This window comes from Mustela lutreola, chromosome 12 (assembly GCF_030435805.1).
Source record: "Mustela lutreola isolate mMusLut2 chromosome 12, mMusLut2.pri, whole genome shotgun sequence".
NCBI classification, from domain to species: Eukaryota; Metazoa; Chordata; class Mammalia; order Carnivora; family Mustelidae; genus Mustela; species Mustela lutreola.
In genome coordinates, this window is record NC_081301.1 from 13,231,576 (window position 1) to 13,254,755 (window position 23,180).

General features: G+C 46.1%; 1 long non-coding RNA gene and 1 other non-coding gene across 3 annotated transcripts in view; one reads left to right on the forward strand and one right to left on the reverse strand.

Moving 5' to 3' along the window:
• Positions 1-10,597: 10,597 nt before the first annotated feature.
• The window catches only part of LOC131812292 (uncharacterized), a 41,721-nt gene continuing 29,138 nt past the window's right edge, over positions 10,598-23,180 (reverse strand). Inside the window, exon 4 of one of the 2 annotated variants that reach the window (XR_009346301.1) lies at positions 10,598-10,817. This is a non-coding gene — a long non-coding RNA (uncharacterized LOC131812292). Of the gene's footprint in view, positions 10,818-14,632; positions 15,971-23,180 lie in introns of those variants that run through there. The other variant, XR_009346303.1, reaches the window with a different exon arrangement.
• Positions 18,976-19,113, forward strand: LOC131813427 (U4 spliceosomal RNA). Its single transcript, XR_009346816.1, has one exon. It is a non-coding gene; the product is annotated as a U4 spliceosomal RNA (small nuclear RNA).

Sequence of the window (23,180 nt, forward strand, 5' to 3'; positions counted from 1 at the left end):
ACAGGCGCCCAGGGAGAAAGGGAGAATCCAATCACTGTCGTCAACTCGGAGAGAAGTTTCCGTGTGAGTCAGAGAAAGGCACGTACTCTGCAGGGCCGAGGAGGAGAAGGCACCTTCACGGAACAAATGCAAGCAGATTTCAGAGGAGTACAAGGAAGAAGTTTCTAACAGTTCTGGGCCCCAAAAGAGGAAGGAGGTGGAGGGCTCCTCATCGCCCGGCAGAGCAGGCAAAGGCATTATTACCTTGGAGTCAAGGATCTGCTGAGCAGACTCCCCGACGGAGCCACCGCCCAACCGGCGGACACGCAGCTACCTGCAAGCCCGGGTGGGGTACACCGAGCGCGGGGGTGACCCCGAGCCCAGTTCCCTCACCGGCGGGGGCGGGGTCAAGGTTAGCTCAGGTGCTAGCAACATAGCGGGGCCTGTAGGTGGAGGCCCGACCCCCTTCTTCCCCCGCCCTAGACCCCCAATCCAACCCTTCTTGGTCCCCCAGAAGACTAGCAAGGTGAGGGAGGAAGCCCCTCTCCAGCGATGCCCAGCTGCAGGGACGAGCTCCAGACGCGGGCTGGCTCGCACCGCGGGGCAGGGAGAAGAAGGACCCAGATGCCCGGGATCCCCAAGATGTCCGGGGCTGCGGCCGCCCCCGTCCCCTACCTGCTGCTGAGGCGCTGGCGACTGCGGCTGCTGGGTCCAGCTGCGCTCAGCTGGTTCCGGACCGCGGGGCGGGGGCTCTGCGGTCGCTCCGACGCGGTGGGCAGGGCGCGGGCGGGAGCCGCCCTCGGGGCGGGGCGGGCCGGCCGGGCCGAGGGGGGCGGGGTGGGGGTGGGGGTGGGGAGGAGCGGCGGCCCCTGCCCGCAGGCTGCTGGGAGGACGACGACTCGGGCTCCGGGCTGGCATTCGTCGAGGGCACCCTGTGTCTCTTTACCAGACGCCTCGCTACCTCCCCGCAAAGAAGGCACCCGGCCCTTCTAGGAATAAACTTGAGTCTCGGAGCAAGGAGAGAAGATCTGCAGGAGGGTGGGGAGGCGGGGGAGAGACCCCGGGAGCTCCCGGGCTGGCTGGGCTGAGCTGGGGCCAAAGAGCTCAGTTGGGGTGGGCAGCGTGCCACGCTCAGCTGGGATCCACCGAGGCAGATTTCAGCTTCAGTGAGTTACGACTTCAGGAGGCAAAGCCCCCCTCAGGGGAGCGCGAAAGGGGCTACCCGCAAAAGCAGGGGAGGTGTGCAGGACCCACTGGACCAAATGAAAGAGAAAGTTTCCCAACTTCATTCAGAATGAAAGAACAAGAAATGCCAGGCGCATCCCTGTCCCTAAAACAGAAACTAAAGGGGCTTTGGAGTCAAATGGCCTTGGTGGGAAGTCTTGACACTTAATCAGTCCTGTAACTTGGGGCAAGTGACTTAATATTGGCAAAGTGTCATTTCCTCATTTGTTAAGTGGATATGATAATTGCCTCTTCATGGGGCTGTTGGGAAGATACAAGGACTCTCAGCACAGTGGCCGGTTCTGTGGATTCTCCATAAATGGAAGTTCTTAGCCAGTGTGATGCCAGATATTATTTTAGGTGATGGAAGAAATCCACATTGTCCAGAAGATGAGTGCAAAGTCACTTTTAAACAAATGCGGTATTCTCTCCATCTCAACAGCATCTCACATGTGTTGGAGAAACAGCCACGTGTGATGGCAGGCACAGGACGGCCTCCAGTAGTCCTGCTGCAAAGATGGGTTTTCCCAGGCCTCTCTCAGCGGCTCTGTGGCTCCAGGTGGGGAGGACTCCCAGAGCAGGAAACTGGACCAGATGACCACGATGTCTGTTCCCAGCCTGGTGCTAGCAGCAGCCCCATGTTCAGCTGGGAATACCTCCTTCTCACACAAGGTAAAATGTACGAAGTCAGTAATTTCCAGGTTCTGGGGATTGGAGCAGGAAAAAGTAGCATTCAAGGAGCAGAGGACCCAGAGCACCATACTCACTTCCTGGTCTTTCCTTCTTTTTTTCTTTTGGTTTTTCCATTGAGTAGCAGCCAGGGAAGCCACACAGCCAGGGGAATCCCAGCTCAGCTCTTCCACTCACTCCCGCCTCCCTTTCTAAAACCCAAGTAATTACAGGAACCATTCTCTGGACACCTCTGGGTGTCTGGGTGTCTGTCTGGACATGCTCATGGGCTACCAACATTTATCCTCACCTCCCCACCCATACCCCAACCCCCAGGTAGATGTTACCAGGTCCAGTTTTCAGATGAGGGGGCCAAGGCACCTTTGGTTAAGAGAGATGGTTAAGTAGCTCTCCCAAGTTCACACAAGTAACAACAAACACACCTGAGTCCTTGGTCTTTCTCCTTTGCTCAATGTCCGATGTCATACGCTGACACCTTTCCTGGCTTGGGAAACTCTACTCAGTCCTACTTTCCCTAAGAACTGAAGCAGGGCGCTCACCCCAAAGAAAGGCTACACTCTCCCTCTGACATTCTCTGATTTTTCCAGAGGCTGCCTATGGTCCCCTGGGAGGCTGGTGAGGAGAAAGGCAAAAACACACGATTCGGCTCTGAGCTCTTTGATTATAAAACCTGGCGCACACATGCCCCAGATTTGCCTAGTGTATCATTTTCAACGCCAGCAGCTTCTTTCTGGCCAAGAAGGGTAAACCTCTGAATCTGTGTCTCCACTGAACTGGAGAATATCAGATTGAGATGAAGGGTATTATAGAGAACATCTGGTCCAAGCCCCCACTAAAGAAATGGGGAAACTGAGGCCAACGGAGCACAGGTTAACAGAGCACATATAATCCTCTTAATTGCTCTACTTGGTACTGGAGAAGCACGTGAGCACAAGCTGCCCCCAGAAATAAAGAGATATTATGAGCATGATGCCAATGATGACAAGTAATACTTCAACTGGAGGGCCACGCAGATGCCTAGTGCTTTGCCTGGCAGACATTCACAGCTGGTCAGGATAGATCTTGGCCTGACCTTTTAGTCAAGGCCAAGTTGCAAAGGATGCTAAGAAGTCTCCTCTGCCTTGGTATCTTCTTTCTTTAAAAAAAAAAAAAAATTATTTATTTGAGAAAGAGAGTGTGAGAGAGAGACAGCAGGAGAGGGGGTAGCGTCAGAGGGAGAAGCAGACTCCCCACTGAGTGGGGAGCCTGATGCAGGACTCAATCCTGGGACTCCAGAATCATGATCTGAGCAAAAGGCACACGCTTAAGCGACTGAGCCACCCAGGTGCCCCTCTGCCTTGGTATCTTATCCTCATTTCTTTCTAGACTCCTATTTGTACTCCTGTCTCCACTGGCTGTGGGCATTAGTGAGGCCTTTTTTGCTCTAGATCCTCACCTTCAGAGTGAAGACCTTCTTGTTTTGGATAATATGATCTCCTCTCATGGAAGAACTTTGATGTACCCTTTTGCCAGAAGACTGCCTCCCCCATCCTCCAGGAGTGGGGATGGGGGAAACAAAGGCCACCACCTGGGCTGTACAGTGGATAATTTGGGGTTGTTGATCCCCCTTGGATGCCTCTCCCCATCCACAGGAGTGGCCCTCACTTGGCATCTATGTTTATAGACTATCCACCCCACACCAAACACAGTTGATAGTATTAGTAGACACCAGAAGCAAGCAGGACTATCAGAATTTGGAAATGAAGTTTGGGATAGGGTGATTATGGTCAATTAACTGGGCCTGTGAGGGCTAGCCATCTCTGAAGGCTAAGACCGCCATTTTGAGGTGATCACCTTCCACAGAGAAAGCCAGTGAGGCCCACACGAAAAGGCAGGATGGATGTGAGTAAATCAGTGTGGAGAAACTCAGAGAGGAGAAGGTTGGATTGTCCAGGGAAGATTTTGGGATCCACTAGGGTTCTTTTGCAGACCTCTCCTGATGCTAGCCTCAGAAAAGTAAGTTATTAGGACAAGCATTTATTGAGCACTGAATGCTTTCTAGCAGATTCCTAGAAGCAGAGCACAAGATCAGGACTTTGTGCAAGCGAATGACTGAAGAGTGCTCTTGGGGATCCTGCAGTATCCCAAAGAGACCTTAGGGCATGATGTAGCTGGGCCTTGGGGTCAGCCGGATGTTGGCCTGAGCACACAGAGTACCTGGAAAGTGCTTCGACTCCATCGCCCGTCTGCTCATCTGCTTCATTGTTCGGCTTCCAATTGGACAAGCATCTCTGCTTTCCACAAAATGGCTTTTACCAGCAGGGAGCTGGAATCTTTGTCTGTGGCCCACAGGCTAACTTGGGTCACATGCCTACCCTTTATCCAGTGACTCCAGCCAGAGAGAAAGGCTCATATTGCACAAACCTGGCTGCTCCCACTGTAACCTGCAGATGGAGAGAAAGGGGGAGGGAGAGCCAGGCAGAGAAGATAGGATCACTAGACAGAGGACTCAGCTGGGCTTGAAAGGCTGTGAAGAGTTAAGACAAGAGGTAAGGAATGGGATGGAATCTTCTGCTCTGGGCACAGAATAAGCAAAGGTATGGAGGACGGAGGAAGACAAGCCTGGAAGAAGGGAAGAAGCCTGGGTCCCTCCAGTAATGTGCTAGAGCTAGCTTCAATCAGCTCCCCTAGCTAGCTGTTAAGTCTCCAGGAATTTTAACAACTGGTTGTTAAACGCAACCTGTCCGCAGCTGCACACAGCTGGCCCGGTGACGGTGTCATAATAAAATTAAAACTATAACTACCAGGTTTGGGGTGCTTACTGGTCACATTATGCCAATTTATTATGTCAATTAAGCCTATAGCTACCTCCTCCAAGTTAGGTATAATCTCTAATTTTTCAAATACATTAAACAGGCTCAGAAAAGATAAGCAACTTGCTTATGTTTCTTCAGTTGGGTGAGTAGGTCTGGAATCCAAGTCCAGGTGTGTCTCCAAATCCCAGGTTCTTCCTATAGCCAAATAGAAGAAGGTCAAGAGGAAGGTGAGGCTTCCTCCAGGCTTCCCATTCAGGATCAGGAATTATTTAATTTCATCTTGATCAGATGCGGGCCTGATGTTGGGCCCCTCCCTACAACACTTCATATAATGCTTTATGACAACACGCTATTTCTATGGACGGTATCTGGAGTTGTTTAAGAAATGTAGACCTAGAAGAAGGATTATAAACTGCTGTGCTTCAGAAATAAGAAGTAATTCATAAAACCCCGTACACACATACACACACCCATACAAAAAAAATAAAATCTTTGAGGCAGTGCTATTTTTGTATTCTTTCATGTACCCACAGAAGAAGTTCATGTTCTGTGTTTTTTCCTTACTTATTATTTACTTACTGCTTTTTTGAGTACGAGTTATGTGCCAAGCCCTGCGTTTAGGGCTAAGGGCATAGAGATGAATCAGCCATAGACTCAACCCTTACAGGGCCTGTGGCCAAGGAAACAGACAATTACAATAGGGTGTTATAGGAACTATGATAAAGGAAGCTCAGGTAGGGTTGGAAGGAGGCTGGGGGTTGCAGACAGGGTCCAAGAAGACTGCAAATAAAGGAGATGGGCCAGGCCTTGTAGGACACCTCCCAGGGCTTCAGCTTCTTCGTCTGATAACTGAGTCCACATCCAGGAGTTGTAGAAAAATGAAATTATCCATGTCCACCATTTGCTGCATAAAAAGGGCTCTGTAAACAGTAACTGGTATCATTACAGGAACCCCATAGGAAAGGCACAGAGATGCTTAGGATGAGTGAGCATGCGCTAGCATGTCTGGAACACAGGGTACTTGTTCTGATTTCGAGAAGATGGAACCAGGCAGCAAGAGGCCAGCAGCACTCACAGGAGCCTGCCCCAGGCATTCCCTCCCTGGACACTAACCGCAAATTCCTCAGATTGAAACTATTCTCATTCCCAGTTCTGAGAGGGAGAGATGGAGGCTCAGAGAGGTGAAGTCACTTGTTTACGTTGCACAGCTGGGAAACGGCAGAGGTGGGATGAGAACTGAGATTTCACTCCAAAGCCAATCTCCTGTGTGGGACTGAGAGCGTGCCAGGCAGAAGGGATGGGGCACTGGGAAGCTGTCCGAGGCTCTCATGCAGGAGACGGACACTGTTGGGGCCAGCTCAAGAAGAAGTTTCCATGGAAGGGGACAGGGGCCCACTGGCCCCACAGCCCGGGCTGGCCAGGGATTTAGCAGAAGAGCTGGCTTTTGTTCTAGATGAATCAGCCCAGCTGTTTCTGAAAGCCCAGCCCCACTCTTCTGGGCTCAACGGACCAGAAGGCATTCAGCTGTCCCCGCAGGTCACCAGTGGGGTGGGAGGGGGCAGTACTCTGTCCACTGGACTGCACCATTTACAGAGAGTTATATTATCACAACACGAAACAATGGGCTTTTTTTTTTTTTTTTTTTTTTTTAAATCTTGTGCTGCATCTCCAGCCACAAGTTGTAGTGGAAACACAATCAGGCCAGCAAAGCATTACCTTCTTTGGAACATGGAGAAGCTAAAAAAAAAAAAAAAAAAAAAGAAAAAAAGAAAAAAGAAAACCACCCATAATAGCTGATTGGATTATTGGATTAAGGTTTTAGTCAAAAGCTGGCCTGGGTGCTCCACTCTGTGCCTCCTCCTTTCCCTTCTCCCTGTTCCGTTGTGTTTCTCTTCTTCTCCCCGGGGCCCCTTCCTCCCTCTCCTCTTCTTTCTCACCACGATTACTGCACTGGCAGCACTTCGCTAGAATCCAAAGAGCATTGCCTGGGGAATTCAGACACCTGAGTTCACTCCCTGTCCTACCTTCTTCTTACAGAATGGTCCAGGGCAAGTCACTCACTCCTCTGGGCCTCCATGATCCCATCTGCAAACTGGGATCTTGGAAGTAACAACCCCCACCCCAGGAGGGGTTAGACCTGGCTCACAAAACCAGGGATTTTTCAGCCCCTCCTTCTGCTGCACTGGCCCCAGGGAGAGCGGGAGGGCAGCTGCCTCCTAAGATCTAGTAAACTGTCCTTCACAACATTAGACTTTAGGTCCAATCACTCTACCTTGTCTCATTTCACATCTGCCATTTCTAGACATTCACATCTGACATTCAGACACTCACAGTGCAAATGTAATCATTTCATTTCTTTGTTTTCCAAATCAAAGCCACAGACTTGAGAAACCCAAGTTTCTCAAGTGTTTCCCTGATGGAGCTTTTCGCTCCTCCTGAATGTTCCCAAACTCCAAGACGGAAGCGCCCCAGCAGGGACAGGGTCAGCCCACATCCACAGCAAGCAGTAGTCTGGAGTTCTGCTTGCTCCCTGGTGCACCGTCTTGCTATTTTACCCCAACCCAGACAAATGACCCTGCAGATCCAGGTCCCTGGGCAGGTGCCAGGGACCTCCATGAGCTGTCCCACTGCCTCACTGCTTAGCCCACAAACACACTCAAGTTTCTCCTACAAGTTACTCCTATAGCCATCCTATGAGGTCCAGGCCTGCCAGTCTCCATACCACAATCTGTCTGCAGGCTCGCCCTTAGAGAATTCCAACGTCCCTCTTTTTTTTCCTCCAAATGCCCTGTGTGTCCCCCTTCAAGGACGAGGGAGCAACCTTCAGGCAACTAAAGGTGAATTACCCCAAGAGGACTTTTAAGTTCCTTTTTCTCTAGAAATGAAAAAAGAAAAACAGTTACATCTTCAGCAAGCAATTTATGAACCTCTTTAAAAGTATACAATGGAATCATGGCATGAATACAATAGGTTTGGTTTTCTGGAACCCATGGAAAGCTACAGGAATCTTATGTGGCAAGGGCCATGGTTTGGAGAGCTTTACATTTTGTCCCCATCCCGACAAATACCAGCTTCATCTGCCTGGCACTGGCGGCCACATAGACCTGGCCTTGCTTTGTCTCTCCGGCTTCGTCTCATCTCCTCCCCTCTCTGCCACTGAATCACGGGCTGCTCTCCCAGTCTGAGTGGATCCTACCTTCTGTCAGCGAAATCTCAGTTCTCTCTCTCGGGACAGCCCATCTCCACGATCCCCCCTTTGACTCTTTCCTACATGTACAGAGTCGGTTTGGAGGGACCCTCCTTGGCAAAGCCTTCCCTGACTGCTCTGGGCTGTATCATCTTAGCTGACCCTCCTGGCTCCCACAGTCCCCTGTGATGTGTCCATCAGAGCACCATCTGGAAAATCTGTCCTGTTATTCTTCATCCCAGAGCACTGCTTAATCCCCTTATAAATGATGGCTATTTTTAATTGTTTAATTACCAGATTGTTTACTGTCTCCCCCATTAGACTGTGAGCTCCTTGAGGACAGGGCAGACAGCTCATTCTCTTCTTGCCTGTGAAAGTGCCCAGCACAGCAGCCTGGACAGAGCAAACCCTCACTGCACACGCACCGGATTGAAGTGAAATGGCACTCGTGACACTGTGTTATAATTTCTAGTCCTACCAACAAACCCCTCATGGGCAGGGACCAGGTGTGGCTGGCCCTTTTATCTTTGTGTCCAGCACAGAACTTGGCACATGACAGGTTAGTAAATGTGGCATGAATGAATGAATGAATGAGTGAAATTAGTTAAAAAGACTAACATAAAGGCAGGGTGAACAAATGATCAAATGAAGGAATTCCAAATAACTTTTCTGAAACAACCAATTGATAGCTGTTACTTTCACTGTTGGAAATAAATATACGTTTCCTCTCTTGATTCTGTTCACTAGTACTGTTGGAAAAAAAAATCATAATGGAGTCGGTCAAGGCTAACCTTTAAAAAACAATCACCACAGAAATCCAATGACTGGAGCAGCCTCTTAATGAATAGACAAGACACTGATATCAATTTACATTAATTAGTAAGGCTAAGATGCCCTCTTAAAATGTCTGCTTCCTTAACCTTCTAGATTTGTATCAAATGTCACCCCTTAGCTTTTCCAAGTTTCATATTTAAAAGAAAAAAACTATTCCCTATAACAACACTGATGTGTATGTGTGTGGAAGAGGGGGGGACCTACTGTTTCTTCTCTACTATTCCCACAGACCTTCACTTCTGAAACCAAATGTGAGGGGTTTTCCCCACACTGACCAATTCTGTGATGCCAGGTGGGTGTCCTACAATCCAGTTCAGGTCTGACACTGTCTGGAGATAGCATTAGAGCCCACCCGCAGGTTAGGGTTCGATTCCACATAACTGTCCCCACCCCATTTCGGATGCCAATTGCTAGCATAGGTCTCCAGGCTGTAAACTCAAGGTTCCTACCACCCCATTCTCAGGTTCGATAACTTACTGGACCGGCTCACAGAACTCAGGAAAACAGTTGACTTACTAGGTTACCAGTTCCTTAGAAAGGAGACAACTCAGGAGCACCCAGATAAAGGCTTGCATAGAGCCAAGTGTGGAGGAAGGATAAGGAGCGTCCATGCCCTCCCGAAGCACTAAGCTCTCAGCACCTCCGTGTATTCAGCAAACTGTAAGCACCCCGAACCCCACAGTGCAGGGATTTTAATGGAGACCTTATCATGTGAACACGATCAATTATTAACTCAGTCTCTAGTCCTTCTCCGCCCTTCAGGGGCTGGTGGGGTGGGGATGAAAGTTCCAAGTTTCTACTCATGCCTTGGTCTTTCTGGTGACCAGCCCCCACCTGAGGCTCTCTAGGAGCCCACCAAGAATCTCCTCCTTAGAACAATAGATGCTCCTATGGACTGGGAAATTCCAAGGGACTTAGGAGCCCTGCATCAGAAACTAGGGTCAAAGAACAAATATTAGAACAAAAGATGTTCTTAGCACCTCTATCACTTAGGAAATTACAAAGGTTTTTAGATTCCTGGCCAGAAGCCAGGAACAAAGACCAAAATATATATTACTTGTTATGTCCCCATATCACAGTGTTTGTTCCATAACCGATGTATATTTAAATGCTCATGATATTAAAAATACAGCAATGACTTAAAATGTCTTCAATATAGTCTTTAGTTTGGGGGCATCTGGGTGGCTCCGTCGGTCAAGTGGCCTGCCCATGATTTTGGCTCAGGTCATGATCTCAGGGTGGTGGGATCAGAATCTGAACTCAGCACGGAGTCTGTTTGTCCCTCTCCCTCCCCCTCTGCTCCCCACTGCGGCCCCCGCCCCCCACCCCTGGCATGCACACACTCTCTCTCTTCTTTCTAAAATAGATAAATAGGGGCACCTGGGTGGCTCAGATGGCTCAGTTGGTTAAGCATCTGCCTTAGGCTTGGGTCATGATCCCAGGGTCCTGGAATTGAGCCCCATGTTGGGCTCCTTGCTCAGCAGGGAGCCTGCTTCTCCTTCTGCCCCTCCCCTCCACTTTCTCTCTCTCTCTCTCTCAAATAAACAAAAAAAAATCTTTAAAAATAAATAAATAAATGAAATCTTAAAATATACATATAGTCTTCAGTTTTAAGTAAAGTAGCCATATTTCCTCAGCTTTCCTAAAGTCAGAACACGGCAACTGATACAGGAATGACAATAATCAGAAACTTAAGCTCAGGATGTTCTAGAATTTTCTAGATGGGAAGTCCGCACACCCACAGTTATTTCTCTTTTTACATAGCGGTGACCACCATCTCTAAATGATCATACGCACAGCTTTCTTCCACCTGATTAGATTATTTAGCAACTGTTTTCCCCTATTGTGATATATTCTTTATTTTCTCCTCTAGAAAAAATCATCTAACCTCCTCACCCTCACCTGTAATCAGCTGTAATCACTTCCTCTCTTACCACACCTCGCCAGGGCTCTGGAGAGTTCAGTGGATGGGAGGAGGCTTTCTGGCAGGTGAGAGGGAACACTCTGGAGTCACACACCTTCATGGAACCCTGGTTCTGCCACTTGCTTGTTGTGCCACCTTGGGCAGCCTCCTTGTCATCTGGACCCTCAGTGTTCCCATCTGTAAACTGGAAATAATAGTGCCTTATGCAGAGGTGGCGTAAGGATTCACTGGGTTTTAAAAAATGCACGTGTGATTAGTCATCCAGTGCCTGGCACACAGTGGCTCTTAATAAGCAAGAGCTGCTGTCATTATTGCTATCACCCTTTCTCTACTTTGCTTTTCCATGGCATTCATCCACCATCATTACATAACTGTCACCAAATGGTTTCCTGTTCTTTTCTCTTAGAGGTAAGGCTATCAGTACATCCTCAGGTAGACCACCTCCCCGCCCCCCGCCCCCCGCAATGATCTCTTCAGATTACAGTGCCAGGAAGAGCCAGCATGGCGCCCAGCTGCTTCCTCTCGCTGCCTGGTGAGCTCCTGATTCTGTTCAAGCCTCACCTTCGCGAGGCCTTTTCTGACCCCCGGAGGGTGAATCTCCCTGGCCCCACTTCACCTCGAACATACCACTCCTTCACAAGGCCTCTCCCTCCAACCCAATTTCCACCCAGCCCCAGAGGACTTTCCTAGGAAGACATGCCCAGCACTGCGTAGGAAAACAGTGGCTAGCGAGAGTGGTAACTGGCACAAGCCCACAGATGGGCAAGTAGAATAGTTATCATTCTCTTTGAGCCAGTGGTTCCACAGCTAGGAATTTCTTTTAACAGGTGTGCTCCGAAAATGTGCAAAATGGTATGTGTACAGGGTTATCAGGGCAGTGTTCCCTACAGTAGCAAAAAAGCTTGAAATCAGCTACCCATCCACCAGTCGAGGATTATGTAAATAAATTATGTAATATGCAGTCACTGGAATATCATTCCCAAACTATACCTTTAGGTGAAAAAAAAAAATGGTGCAAATCAACACGTATGGAATGCCAGCACGTATGTGTGAAGAATAATAAGGAAGAGAAAGAACAGACAGAAGTGTTTGCTTGAACTTAAATAAAATACTTTATAAGTATACATAAGAAACTGGTGACGTGGGTTGCCTCTGGGGAGACTGATGGATGATGGATGGCGCTTAGAGGAGATTTTCTGTATATACGTATTGTGGCCTTTGAATTTCTTTCTTTTTCTTTTTTTTAAGATTTTATTTATTTATTTGACAGACAGAGATCACAAGTAGGCAGAGAGGCAGGCAGAGAGAGAGGAAAAGAAGCAGGCTCCCTGCTGAGCAGAGAGCCTGATTTGGGACTCGATCCCAGGACCCTGGGATCATGACCTGAGCTGAAGGCAGAGGCTTTAACCCACTGAGCCACCCAGGCACCCCTGGCCTTTGAATTTCTAAACCATGTAAATCATCATCTATTCAAAGTAATAACAATAACAAAGAAAACACAGGTTGTGAGACACAAAAATATTGCTAGATGAGCTTGTTACTAAAGAGATAGTAGAAGAATTCACCTCCTGCAGAAAATTGCTCTTAGGTTGAGGAAAAAGCCTTATAAGCGTCTTCCTGTTGTGCCCAGAGCCCAGTCTGGAGGGGAAAGGTTAAAATCATTAGATAGTAAAGGATGACCTCTTCAGGTGAAGAGGTAGTTTTGATTTGAAGCAAATCTTGACCCAAGGAAACTGAAGTCTGGGGGCACTGGGAACTGGGGGAGAGAAAAGGAAAGAAAAAGGTCTAAATAAGAATAAGAAATAAGAATGGACAACCCTCAGGGCTGAGATGGCTCCCCCTCCTGGTGTGAGGTTGAAAGCCTTTAGGGCCAGTGACTCTTGTTTTAGGGGGAGCCAAATCTTTCTCTTGTATGAGTGGCAGGGTGGGAAAGCTCAGGCTGGCTTAGAACCAAGCCAGGATGTAGCTGCCTCCCTTTCTTTGTCTCTAACTATTTTCTCTCCTGTTATGCAGCTTCTATGTTGAGTCCTCCCCACCCTTAAGAATAGAGAAATCTTTTCCCTTTTTGGTCTGTTTGTATCAATTGCTGATGACCTAGGCTGTAGACTTAATAGATCATCCACTCTTCTGTTAAAGAACTAGACAGCAGGAACTAGAACAGAGAAAGAAGGAAGTACTATGGAGGAGACCAAAGGGAGAATGCAAGATTTAGAGATCAGAGGCTTGGAGGAAGGGAAGAAAGTGACGGGGGAGTTTGCCACAAGTTCCCCACTGGTCTGGTTGCTGATCCGGGCCAGTTTACTAAAAAGGAGGAAGACCCAAAGATCAGTTGAGGCAGGTGAATGGAACCAGCAAGGAAGGTTTCAAGGGACGTTGTTTGAGCATCAAGGAGCAAGGCAAGTGCAGAGGCGTTATCACAGATCACTCAGCTATGACCAGAGAGAGGACCTCCTGTTGCCCACACCAAACTGGCCTATGCATGTTGTTTCCGTGTGGGCAGCCAGTGGAAGGAGCACTCCATTAGCATCAGTAACTCACTGGATGCTTGCCTACCCATACCGTATGATTTCAACATGAACCTGCTCACTTACTCCAGGTGACAGATACCTACATCATGCCCCAGGACAAAATCTATAAGCCCAAAGCAAGTAATGAGACCCTGGACTCAGTGGTGTGGTAACAAGAAAGCTCTGGACATCTGCCCTAGGTGGTTGAAGGAGAAAAAGAAAAGTGGGAGCTGAACTGAATGAGCTCAAACCTTTCTGAGATGGGACAGTGGTTAATGACACTGTGGGCTCTACATGAAGGGGACGATCTGGACAGCACTCTGGCAGATCTCACAATGCTACTCACCAGCCTATCAACTTTTAAGGGCTACCCTCTACCTCTAGGGTAAATTCCAAATTTCTCAGCCTGGTGTATCAGGATAGGCGAACTTCTGCTGCAGGAACAAATAAACCCCCAAATCCTAATGGCTTCACACAACAAAAGTTTATTTCTTGGTCATGGTACTTATCCCTTGCATGTGCCCCACACAATCCCTCAAGAAGCTAGACTGATTGAGAAGCCACCATCCTACAGCTGCACCACTTGGAACAAATGACCTCCCAGTCACTGTGGCAAGGCAGGAAGGCTAAGGGAGAACGTGCCCTTTTTTTTTTTTTTTTTTAAGATTTTATTATTTTTTTAAGATTTTATGTATTTATTTGACAGAGAGTGAGATCACAAGTAGGCAGAGAGACAGGCAGACAGAGGGGAAGGAGACTCCCTGGAGCCCAATGCGGGGTTCTATCCAAGGACCCTGAGATCATGACCTGAGCCAAATGCAGACACTTAACTGACTGAACCACCCAGGCACCCCAAGATTATTTTTATTCACAAGTAGACAGAGCAGCAGCCAGAGGGAGAAGAAGAAGCAGGTTCCCCGCTGAGCAAGGAGCCCGATGTGGGGCTTGATACCAGGACCCTGGGATCATGACCCAAACCCAAGGCAGCTGCTTAACTGAGTGAGCCACCCAGGCACCCCAGAACTTGCTTTTTTAAATACTTTAGTCCAGAACTGCCATGTGTGACTTCCATTTACAGCCCACTGGTAAACCTAGTCACGTGGTTCTCTTCAAGTGCAAGAAGACCTGGAGATGTTGGGGTGGAATTTTCTCTCAGCTTCCCAGCACGTCCTTGAAGCATGCAGCCCCATACCTTTGCTTAGTATGCAGGTTCCTGAATATAAAATGCCGCTTTCCCTGCTTCCCCATCTGCCAACATTCTACTTCTCCTTTTCAGCCCAGCTCAAATGCTACCTTCTCCATTCCTGATCCCTCAGGAATACAGTTAATTGACCCTTCTCAGTTCTGCCACATCTATTTTTATATACTTCCCTTAGCACTTAGGGTCCGTGGGACGGACTTCCTGGCATGTTTTGCAGCGCCTGGTACATTATGGGCACAAGACAAATATTGGTTGAATAAATGCTTTTTATTTAGAACTTTTCAGACAATAATTTAATTGTATGTCTTTCTCCACACCCATCCACCCACTCACAATAGGTTGTGAACTCTGGCTGATACAGACTAAACTTAACTTTTTAAAATTTTTTATATGTTTTTTAAAGATTTTATTTATTTCAGAGAGAGAGAGAGTGAACACTAGAGAGAAAGAGCAAACATGAGGGGGCGGGCAGAGGGAGAGGGAGAAGCAGGCTCCCCACTGAGCAGGGAGCCCATTGTGGGGCTCTATCCCAGGACTCTGGGATTGTGACCTAGAGGCAGACATTTAACCGACTGAGCCACCCAGGTGCCACAGAGACTAAACTTAATTTATCTCCACTCCCCCGTTACCTACCAACACTGGGAATGTTTCCAGCAAATTTTTTGGAGAGAATTGACCAATTTGTTCTATACTTAATTTTGAATAATGAATTTAAAAATAATTGCAAATAGGTCTTTTAAAGAATGAGCATCTGCTATGTGTATGCTATCCTTCAATTTAAAAAGTTACTCTAAAAAACGAACACTGGGGTTGCCTAGGTGGCTCAGTCTGTTGGGGGTCTGAATGACTCTTGGTTTCAACTCAGGTCATAATCTCATCATGGTTGTGGGATGAGCCCTGAGTCCGGCTCTGAGCTCAGTATAGAGTCAACTTCAGATTCTTTCTCCCTCTGCCTCCCCTCTGATCTCCTCGTGATCTCTCTTTCTCTCTATAAAAGAAATAAACAAAATCTTTAAAAAATAAAAAACAAACAACAGTGATGAGCAAAAAAAGGAAGTATTCAGAGAGTAAATTGCACAAACACTTCCAGATAGACACTTCCAGAAGGTTCGATCATTGTAACAGCATCTGTAGACAACAGTACTGAAGTCCCTTTGGGATCAGTAACATTGCCTGGAGCCAGCTAAAGCAAAAGGGAACCCAAGTGTAGAAACATGCTTGTCTCAGGATCAGGTGCAATCAGGTACCTGAGTGCTGGGGGAGCATGCACATCCCTCTTTCCTTCTTTCGTCTCTGCTTCTCTTTGAGCATATACTTCATTATTCTCACTCCCTAAAAATCAGCTTTTTCTCCTTCTCAGCCACTGGAACCATCAAGCAACAGCTAGCTATCTACTGGCCAACTCCTTTCCAGAAGGCAGGGGCTCCATCCAATTTCAAGACCCTGGGGAAGGGCTCTGATTGGCCCAGCGTGATCACGTGCCCAGCTGGCCCAATCGCGACTGCAGCAGGGTGGAGAGTTTCCCCCACCATCCCCCCATCCCGGGGCTATATCTCACCCTGACCTTCTACATAGACTTACCAAACACCCGAAAACCGGGCCTGGGAAGAAAAAGCTGTTGCTGCCCACCTAAAATCAGGAAAAGGGAGAAGCATTCTTGAGAAATTTGTTTCACGGAGAGATAACATAATAAATATAAATGTATAGTCTGAAAAGAATGAGTGAAAAGGACACATGATTGAGGAAGGAACTACAATGGCAGGAACCACTTAGAGTTGCTGTTATCCCCCAAATCTCTTGTGAAATAGCTCTCTGGCCCCCCAGTTCCGTTGCTTCAGGTCTTAACTTACCATCTTAGGTCTGAACTGTTGCAACAGCTTAACTGTGCTCAGTGCCTCCTGATCATTCACCACACCAGCTTCCAAATGCTCTTTCTTTAAATGACTTGGGATCCTGTCATTTCCCTGCTTAAAACCCTTCGGTGGCCCCCATCACCTTCCAGACCTCCTAGCACAGACTTCAAGGCCTTCCCTGGTCTAGCACCAGCTTCATCCCACTCCCCTTCCCTAGACACCATCACTCCTCCCAGCTCAGTGCGTTCCTATCTTCTCAAGCATTTACTCTCTCTCTCTGGTCCCTCTGCTCAGGGTGCCCTTCTCCTCCCATTACTTCTGCCTGGTGATGCTACTTACCCTCAGGGTCCAGTTAAATGTCTTCCCTCCCTCTGTGATGGCTCCACGTTGTGTCTCTTTTTTAGCTCTGGAGACATCTGTCTCCTCCACTCTGTTCTTTCAAAGTGCTAACCATGTCTCATTTATCTTCAAATCCCCAGTTCCAAGCCTAGAGCCTGAGTCATAGTAGAAATCAACCCATGCACATAGAAAGATGTAAGGAGAGAAGGAGGGAGAAGGGAAGGGAAGAGAAGGAAGGGAAGAGAAAGGGCTAGAGGAAGGACAGCGGGAAGGAGGGTGGAATGGAAGGAGGAAGGGAGGAGGGAAGGATTAGGGTCTTGTTTTCTCCTCTATGACCTTGTTTTCTCCTCTGTGACCAGATCAGCCATTCTGCACACTTGGACAGGTTAGGGCCCTTCTCTGAGACTCCATTTCCTCTTTTATAAAATCACATCTATTCTACCTAACTCATGGGCTTATTGGAGATCAAGTAAGAAAAGAATGGAGAGGCACTTCATTTCTATGCAAACGTTCATTCATTATTATTAATTGGCTGTCGTGTAGTATTTATTCTCCTAACTACCTAAAGACTGCAGTGTTAGTGGACCAACTTTGTTGGTCAGGGCTCCCTTGCAGGGGTAGGAGTCAGGGTTAGTGAGGTAGATTTGGTTATGTTTATCAGTGACTTATTGCCAGAATCTTGTGAATCAAGCGGTTCTGACACTGTGATTCACTAGGATCACAATGTAACAAGTGAGTTAATTTGATGCCAGTATTCTATTTAGGATCACGTTCATACTTATTAAATCTTGGGTCCTGATTTTAATGAAAAACAAGGAATAGCCATAGCCACTGACCATTACTAATGATTTAACTCGAACAAATCTCTACCTACTTCTCACTCAAGATTCTGGATCAGTTTAGTTGGAAAGTGGCTTGAGCTGGATGCTGCAATGAGAGATGATGAAAAACTGCTTCGGTTTGCAACTACTTATCCATGGGAATCAGGATTTTCTCAATACTGTGCAACCAGAATAGAAGGCAGGAGGAAATTAGAAGCTGCACAGATGGAAGGCTCCAGCTGTCATGCTGCAGTTGTCTAGTAGACCAGGTGGGGCCCGATGGTGTGGTAGGAAATAGAACAATGTGGGACAAATGTTGGATGGTAGTGTGGCAAGGGTTCTCTTAGGTGGGAGTGAAGAGATACTTGAGTGCTAGTACAGTCCCTTCCCGCCCCTGCTACCCCAAGGCCATGGCTTGAGCACCTGTGGCCTGGCTGGTTCCTAACTCCCTGGGGACTATACTGGCCATTGAACTTGAGCTTGCCTCTGTGAGTACCCAGGAGCAGCAGAAAGCCAAGTCTTCTCACTTGTATCCTTGTCACATGCTGTCTTCTGCATTGCTAATTTGCTGTAGTCAACCGAAGTAAAGCCTGTCCAAGTCATCATTCTCACCCATCTCTATACTCCCTCTAAACTTCACGATCTGGCCTGACTCCACCAGATACCTTTTGTCTGTCTGCCCAGATACTTCCCACCCCACACCTCTGGGAATTGTTCTTGCCACCCCTCCATTCACGGGAACACCATGGAAAAAACAGGATCAGCCATTCTGCACACACCTTGGACTCTGGCCATGATTAACCTAGAATTAGGCCCTTCCTCTTGGATAGGACAACCTCAGCTTCTGGACCAATCAAACCCTTCCTCCAGAATTTTTGGAACAGAGTCTGGCCTCTATCTGGATAACTGAACTTGGGTGTGTAAAACCAGAAACTATGAATGTGCACGTGTTCTATGGTGTTGACTGGAAAATGAAGAAAGCTGGTCTGTGACGTGATAGAGCAGTGAGATTCGAGATGAAGACAGAATACTGCCAGAACTTTAGATTCTGAACTATGTTTCTCCTGCATCTCAGTGGCATTTCTGTGCTAGAATTCCATGAGATTGCCCTGAATGCCCAAAATAAATCTCCAAATCTTGCTAAGCTAAGCCAAGTTTTCTATTAGTTGCAGACAAAGAAGTCTCATGTATATACATTGAGAAACTCCAATTTCAGTTTTCTTCCCTCAAAACTTCCTCATTTCCTCACTAACTAGCTTTATAATTAGCCAGTTTAACAAATTTGAATTTATGCAAATGAAATATCTATCAGTCAATTTGGATGCTTCTGACTTCAGGCTTGCATGCTTATGGTCACACGATGGTCCTTTTTTAGTATGAAAAAAATTTTTTAAATCACTTAAAAATAGAAAGAGTAGTATAATGACTCCAACCTACTCATCACCCAGCACTCACAGCTATCACTACATAGTCACTCTGAATCATCTACACATTCACATGTATTTCCCCTCCCCTCAGATTATCCTGAGGCAAGTCCTCGACAAGGCATTATTTCTTCTGTAAAATATTTCCGCACATATCTCTAAAAGATACAAACTCTTTTTTAAAAAAGTAGTCTCCTAGCTTTGCACAGTGGCAGTATTGTAGCCAATGAGGTTTATCCGAGGTGCAATTATTGCTAATTGATTATTGCTAATAAAAAAGTATTCTCCACACTATCACAATCACAGCTGAAAATATTGACAGTCATTTCCTAGTGCCACCAAATTTGCAAAAAAGGTCCTTTTCCTGATTGTCTTGAAAATGTGTCATTTTGCTAATTTATATTATTTTTAGTGATTATAGCAAGGAAATGTATATTATTCTCTAAAGATAAAAGGCATAACATATTCACACTGATAATTTCAATTGAAGTGGAGAACTGTAGTTTTCATTCAACCTCACCAATCCTAATCTGTATTCATATGTCAAATTTCTCAGTTCTCAAGGATACCAACATACTTATTTTTAATCCCATAACATGTATATCTTTGCATCTTTGGATATATCCTTCTAGGGGATATATCTCTTTAGGGATACAGAGTCAACTGATAGTGATTTATAGTCACTCAAAGTCATTCTGTGTGGTTATGTCATCCACTGAATGCACAAGTAGGATCATTTTTGTTTCATTTTACTTTAAATTTCTAAGGATTTTTAATTTAATTTTGTTATAATTATATAAAAACTTACATGGCTCCTGAGTTAAATCTACAAAACAATGTATATTTTTTTAAAGATTTTTTTTTTTAATTTGACACAGAGAGAGAGAGATCACAAGCAGGCAGAGGCAGGCAGAGAGAGGAGGGGGAAGCAGGCTCCCCCCCGAGCAGAGAGCCCGATGTGGGGCTCGATCCCAGGACCCCGAGATCATGACCCGAGCCGAAGGCAGCAGCCCAACCCACTGAGCCACCCAGGTGCCCTTGTATATTTTTTTAAAGTCTGGGTTCTACCTTATCCTTTCCTCTCTAATCACTCTCTCTGCCATAATAGTGTCATATTAAATTTTTATAGCTTCTTCTTTTATTTGTAGTTAAATGATTACATACTCTATACTTTATTTTCTTAAATTTCTTTTTACTTAAAAATATATCCTGGACATCACACCATAGTCATAGAGAATTTTTTTATTCCTTGGTACAGCTCCATAACACTCCATTTGGGGATTGTACTATAGTTCATTCTATTAGTCTTTTATTTCTTTCTTTAAAAAAAAAATATATATATATATATATATATATATATATATATATATATATATATATATATATATACTTTTTAATTCTTTTTAATTCTTAAGTTATCTCTACACCCAACTTGGGGCTCAAACTCACAACCCTGAGATCGAGAGTCTAATGTTCCTCCAACTGAGCCAGCCAGGTGCCCTCAATTAGTCTCCTATTGATGGACATTTGGGTTGTTTCCAGTCTCTTGCAACTATAAACAGAGCTGCATGGATAGCCTAGTACAAACATCTTTTTGCATTTTTTGTCAGGGTATCTCTGTGATAGATTTCTAGAAGTGGGATTGCTATATTGCAGCTCACCTATCAGAATGACTAAAATTAAGAGAGAAAAAATGTCATACTGAATGCTGATGAGAATGGGAAGCAACTGGAACTTTTCTACATTACTAACGGGAGTACGAAATGGTAAGGCCACCTTGAAAAACAGTTTGGTAGTCCCTTTGGAAATTCAGTATATATTTACAATACAACCTAGCAATCCCTTTCTTATATATTGACTTAAGAGAAATGAAAACTTATATTCACACAAAACTTGTCAGTACCTGAACATTTATAGGGGCTTTATTCATAATTGCCAAGGACTGGTAGCAACTCAAGTGTCTTTCACCTCGTGGGTAAGTTGGGATACATCTCTACAGTCCAATGCCACCCAGCAATAAAAGGAATAGACTACTGGTTCACCACAACATCGACGAATTTCAAATGTATTAATTTAAGACAAAGGAGCCAGATCTAAAAAGCTACAAACCCCATGATTCTATTTATATGACAGTCTCTAAAAGGCCATACTAGAGGGGCAGAAAATAGATCAGCAATTGCCAGGGGCTGAGGTGAGGGGATAGTTCGACCACTACGGGGCACCACAAAGGAATTTCTGAGGTTGAAGGAACTGCTGCGCATCTTGTCTGTGGTGGTAGTCATACAACTGTATGTGTCTGACAAAACTCACATAATTGTACACTATAAAGAGTTAATTTTATATGTAAATTAGACCTCAATAAACTGAGGTTAAAAAATAAATACATGCACAGGTAATTTTGCTAATTGGTGCCAAAATCCCCTCTATGGTAGAATGACTAATGGCTCCCACACATAGTTCGGTCCTAATTCCAGTAATCTGTGGATGTTACCTTATAAGGCAAACAGGATTTCGCAGACATATTAAGAATCTTGAGATAAAGAGAGTATCCTGGCTTATGCAGGTAAACCCTAAATGCAATCCTAAGTGTCCTCACAAAAAAAAAAAAAAAAAAAAAAAAAAACAGGCAGAGGGACGTTTCACCATGGCGAAGGCCGTGTGAAGACAGAGCAGAGATTTGCTAGATTGCTGGCCTTAACGATGGAGGAAGGAGCGATGTGCCAAGGAATTCAAGGAATGAAACTCTGGAAGGTGGAAAAGACACGGAAACAGAATCTCCGCTGGACCCTCCAGAGGGAGTGGAGCTCTGTCAACACCTTGGTTTCAGCCCAGTGAGATGTCTGACCCCCAGAACTTTAAAAGGATAGTCTGTGTTGTTATAAGTCACCACGTTTGTGATTATTTGTTACCATGACAGCTAAAGACTAATACCCTCCATGGTGATTATACTATTTTTGTAGTCCCACCAATAGTGCAGGGATGGGGGTGCCTGTGTGGCTCAGTGGGTTAAGCCTCTGCCTTCGGCACAGGTCATGATCTCAGGGTCCTGGGATTGAGCCCCACATCGAGCTCTCTGCTCCAGGGGGAGCCTGCTTCCTCCTCTCTCTCTGCCTACTTCTGATCTCTGTCAAATAAATAAATAAATAAATATTTTTTAAAAAAGGGCAGGGATGTCCTTTATTTAAGAATGAGGAAAATTTTCCCAGAGGCCCCAGAGCAGCCATGCCAGGACATCTCATTGTCCAGAATTGTGTCACATGGTCTTTCCTAAACCAATCACTGGCAAGAATGATCGAACTTCCTCCTACCCCTTGGCATAAGGCTGCAGCATTCTCTCCTGAGCCACACAGTTGCCTACTTCTGACCAACACCAGGGTTCTGCCCTCAAGGAAGGAGAGGGCTATAGCTTTGGGTTGGCCAACCAATGGTACCTACCTCAAAAATCATTTGCAGAAGGGCAGCTGGTTGGTTCAGTCAGTAGTGAATGTGACTCTTGAGACTAGGGTTGTGAGTTCCAGCCTAATGTTGGGTGTAGAGACTACTTAAAAATAAAATCTTTATTTATTTATTTGACAGAGAGAAATCACAAGTAGGCAGAGAGGCAGGCAGAGAGAGAGAGAGAGGAGGAAGCAGGCTCCCTGCTGAGCAGAGAGCCCGATGCAGGGCTCGATGCAGGGCTCGATCCCAGGACCCTGAGATCATGACCTGAGCTGAAGGCAGTGGCTTAACCACTGAGCCACCCAGGTGCCCCTTAAAAATTTTTTTTTGCAGAAAAAGAAAATCCCTCTGTTCAATATACATTTTACAGGATTTTTAAAAAAAGTTTTTATTTATTTATTTGAGAGAGAAAGAGCATGCTCAAACACAAGGCAGGGAAGGGCTGAGAGGGAGGGAGAGAGAATCTTGGGCAGAATCCACGTGGAGCACAAGCTCAAAGTAGGGCTTGATCCCATGACCCTGAGATCACAACCTGAAAGCCGAAACCAAGAGTTGGATGCTTAACCAACTGAGCCACCCAAGCGCCCCCATTTTGTAAGAATTTAAAAATCTAACTGGAGTAGATTCTCTGAGAGGCCATTAGCTGCACCTGATGCCCTGGCCCAACCAGGGTTTTCCTCTGTTTGACACCAAATGGCTTTGCCTTCCTCTCTCCTCTTTTTTCAGAGGGGGCAGGGCCCAGCTGAACTCCGGTTGTGAGTCACCAAGGTTATATAAGGCCCTGTGAACAGAGCCTGTCTTCCAGAAAAATGTCCTACGTGCAATACGAACTCAAGTCCTATTAAGGGAATCTTCTGTTTTCTTCCTGTTTTAGCTTTTCTCTGATATAGTATCCTAGACTTTCAGAGCTGCAAATGCCCTTAGAGGTAGTAGTAGTAGTAGTAATAATAATAACAATAATAAG